Source organism: Gossypium hirsutum, chromosome A11 (genome assembly GCF_007990345.1).
Source record: "Gossypium hirsutum isolate 1008001.06 chromosome A11, Gossypium_hirsutum_v2.1, whole genome shotgun sequence".
In the NCBI taxonomy this organism is placed as follows: Eukaryota; Viridiplantae; Streptophyta; class Magnoliopsida; order Malvales; family Malvaceae; genus Gossypium; species Gossypium hirsutum.
The window spans coordinates 112,480,920-112,485,088 of NC_053434.1; the positions used below are offsets into that span (position 1 = coordinate 112,480,920).

A 4,169-nucleotide genomic window follows, 5' to 3' on the forward strand; every position below is an offset into this window, starting at 1 on the left:
ATTTTTTTTCTGAAAGTGTTTTTGAAGTTAAGCACTACTAAACAAGCCAACTCACCGCGTTTCAAATAAATATCTAAGCTCAAACCCTATTCCACCCCGCAGTCGCCGATATTCGTGATAATGGTAAGTCAAAAGTTACTTTCTGGAACTAAATTTCAGCTTTCCTTTTTAGGTTCCGCTGATTCAGGTTTTGGTTATTATTAATTAGTAGTCTTGCATTTTGTAAGTTTGTTTCAAATTCAGCTTCCTCTTCCCTTGTTTCAGTCGGAAAAGTTTTCACTCTTATATTTGTAGTTAGTTCTGTTTATTTATTTATGCTATGATTTCTTATTGAATCTTGCAATTTTAAGGACTGTAGTAGTTATAGGAGCTTAAAAATGGGGAAATTTTATAATACCCATTTGGTTAATTTTGATACTTGGATGAACTTCCATATTAGGGGTTTTAGAATTTGGATGATATCCTGTAGATACCCGTTTTTGGTTATTAATTATTCTGTCAATAGTAGTATCGGGAATATTGTTCCTTGCACAATCACTCCATGTTGAGAAGGTTGTGGAGCTAAGCTTAAGAAGGTTAGCAGGATGCTTAGGTTTGCTCCATAGTTGGGATGTATTGGAGGCTCAGATATGGATATTGTTAAGAACCTACTTCTTAACGTTTCTTTGGAGCACTAAGTGTTTTTTTTTTCTCCCATCTCATTGATCAAATTGTGCACTTGCACTTAAGTTTGCAAGTAGCAGTCTCCTTGTTAAAATAAGTTTCATTAGTATAACTTCCACTAAACTACCATTATATCCACTATTTTCATAACTTTTCTCTCATTACCCACTATAGGTAATATGAATGTGATTTCATTCATTTTCATTGAACACGTTGTTGTGAATTAATCCACATCTCTCCTACGTTCCATGAAATATGTCACTTGTTTCATAACTGTTATTTGAGATGAATTCCTTTCCAAGGCCTATAAATAGAGGTTTGAATGTCTTATTTGGGGACTTTTTTTGTATCATTTATCAAACTTTGTAACTTGCTTTCTATAATCAAAACAACCACTCTAACTCTCATCCTTCTCAGTCCCTTATTGTGTCCATCAAAACTGCTTGCCATCACACTTGTTCTCCATAGTCTGCTCCGATCTTCTTCTCCGTCATCTCTCCATGACTCCTCTTTTAGCTAGATTGTAATGTGTCCTCATCTTACTAAAGGAACCCTTTACATTTTGGATGATACCCCAATGTTATGTGTGTAACTGCATTTGCTTTCTTTGCCTCTGGAATGATGCTTCATTAGCCAAATCAGACTTTTTGATGTGCTCCATAAGGCATCAGCTTCAAAGCTATTTTCTTGATGTGTTTTTTTATAAGCGCAACGGTTACCTCTTAGTAACTCTAATCTAGCTTTGTATGGGATGCCTTTTGTTGAAGTGCATTCTCTGACGATACCTTCGGGATTGGTTGCTTGTCTGACCAGAGTTGTTTTCCTTTTTCTCCACCCTTTATTATGATTCTTCATATTAGTCGCAAATGTTACATGGTGACCGGACATATGTTCTTCGGAACATCGATTCCAGAATCAACTATAACATGCAAATCATCTGCCTTTGGAGTTTGAGCAATGGTTCCGTATTCAGCTAGTGGAAATTGTTTGATGTGCAATTTTAAGTTATATTTCTGCAGCTCATTGATATTGTATGAATGTTCCCTTGCTATTCGGAGAAGCTGGGTAATAGTGTTTAATTATTGCTTTGTGATGCTACTAATGCTACTATAATTTCATTTCTTTGTCACAATCTTTTCAACTTGTCCATATTGTTTGTGTTTCTGCTTCTGTTGGCTGTCAATAATGAACTAATGACACTGGATTTTCCAACAATCAGCATGTTTCAACTTTCAACTACTCATTTTTGCCTAAAACATCATCCTTTTTATTTGCATTGAGCAAATTTGTAGTGCTCTTTTCAGTAGTTGGAAGAAATTTGATAAGAAACAGTTTGGCAGACTTGAAGCATTCCGTTACTTTACGAACTGTTTAAACGGAAAGCTCTGTTGTGCCGCCCTGCTCTTCCGAAGACGGTGGAAGGAAGATTACTAATGGAAAACAGATGCAGTGTTGTCTTGAACTTGTTTGGGCTTTGTTTTGTTGATGTAAAACTTTAGAACAAAAAGTGAATTTGCTTTTTTCAACTTTCTATTGGTTAACTTAAGCTATGAGTACTATGCTGGAACTGCAATTTCCACCTTTGGCAAGATTTAGTGTTCTTTTATTTAATTAATCCCCTCAAATCATGTCAATAACAATTCTATGGCTGTTGGCAGGAATTTGGAATTTGTGAAAGATAATCATCTTATTGTTGATGTTTTCGAGACTTGGTTGGCTTACAAAGAAATGATAGACCCTCAATAATCGACACTCTTGGAAACAAGTGCTTGTTGCACTAATGTCATTCATACCGTTGATATATTTGCTTATTTCAATTGGATAAATTTTGTTTGTGCCGTCCAAAAACCTTAACCCATTCTTGTTAATTCTAAATTTCGAGTATTACATTGACAAATCATATTAAACTTGTGATCTATGTTGGACTTGTCATCTCTCTCAATTCTCAAAACATCCAGAAACCTCCGAACAAACTGTAGTCTCTAATCAAATGTTCACCGAATTGTTTTCCTCCGTCATATTCAAGTTTCAATCCTTTCTTAAGCTAGAGGATTTTAATCAAACTTTAACTTCAACCGAAGTTGACAACGACTCTCTTCACTCAAAATGCTCTGTGAGCGTGGACTTCTTCAAATTTTGTAGCATCGATCAAGTACGAAAACATCTTCAAAGATTAACCCTCAACAGGATTTAAGCTTTACATTAAACTCTACTTACGACTAGTCTAGATGATATTTTCATACTCAAACAATGCTCCAATACTTGAAAAAGATCATGGTTATGAAAAACATTAGAATCGAGTGAGTCAAGGTTTTCTTCGATTGAATATAGAGTTAAGTTGAAACCCTTGAACTTAAAAGGAATTGTAGCTTGAATAAATTGGAAGGAAATAATTTGATGGAGGTTTATCAAATACTTCAAATTAAGATTTAGGAAAATGAGTTATGGTTTAAGTTAGTGGGTGGTAAGATTTGATAATTTGTATGAGATTTTGTTAGGAATTTTAGGAAAACAACTTACTTTGAGACTTATGGGTATCGGGGTCAAGCTAATTTATGTAAATCATATAAGGATTTGATATTTTAATTTTTAAAAAATCTCTAAAAATAGCTTGTAAGGGCATAACTAAGGGGTAGTAAAACATATTAAGAGATTGTCATGTGTTATTATTAGATTTATTTTTTAAATGCATTTAAATTTAAACAACCATATGTTTAGGTTCATTCTTAATGTGAAAAAAATTTATATTTTTATTAATTTATATATCTTTGAAGTTTTTTAATTTATGTTTGCCATGTGAGAGAGACTTCATGTGTCATTGTTGGATTGACTATTCGTGCCATGTCAGTATAAATTAACGGAGTTAGTGCGATGGTATCAACTTGGTTGATGGAATACAAGTTCAGATGTCAACTAGATCTAAAGGAAATTAGGTACCAACTAGGTACAAATGAACAAATCTAAGGGTAAAATATATATTAGAAAAATAATAAGGCAAATTACACTTGTAGTTACCCAACTATAGTTTTTTTTTTGTTACCCAACTATGGAAAGTTACAAACTGATCACCTAATTATAAGAGTGTGCATTTTTTGGTTTTAACTAAATTAACCAACCGAACCAAATTAGTTTGATTAATCGGTCACCATCAAATTTTATTTGATCTGCGTTAATTAAAGACTTTTTAAATTTTTGGTTATTAGTTAATTTAGTTCAAAATTGAATAATTAATCAAAATTAATAATATACTATAAGTCCAATATATTAGATAGGTCCAATACATTATATAAGCCCAAAATATAAAAATCAATCAATTTTTATATATTCCAAGTTTAAAAAAGTATTTTTGAAATTAAAATTATTTGAAAAATAAAATAAAACTAAAAAATAAACCAAAAAGCAAAAAATAAAAATAAGGAGACAAACATGTAGCAATTTCACTTAATTCAGATAACCGCCCGATTTAATTGAATTATTTTGAGCGGTTAGTATACTTTTATAAAAAT

General features: G+C 32.4%; 1 long non-coding RNA gene and 1 other non-coding gene across 3 annotated transcripts; both read left to right on the forward strand.

The window, feature by feature from the left end:
- On the forward strand, nucleotides 1-2,252 carry LOC121209343 (uncharacterized). Of its 2 annotated transcripts, none has more exons than XR_005904471.1 (2): nucleotides 1-123; nucleotides 1,968-2,252. It is a non-coding gene; the product is annotated as an uncharacterized lncRNA (long non-coding RNA). The 2 variants fall into 2 exon arrangements; XR_005904470.1 differs by having other exon boundaries at nucleotides 8-123; nucleotides 1,956-2,252.
- On the forward strand, nucleotides 1,277-1,477 carry LOC121210278 (small nucleolar RNA snoR127). Its single transcript, XR_005905398.1, has one exon. It is a non-coding gene; the product is annotated as a small nucleolar RNA snoR127 (small nucleolar RNA).
- Nucleotides 2,253-4,169: the final 1,917 nt, after the last annotated feature.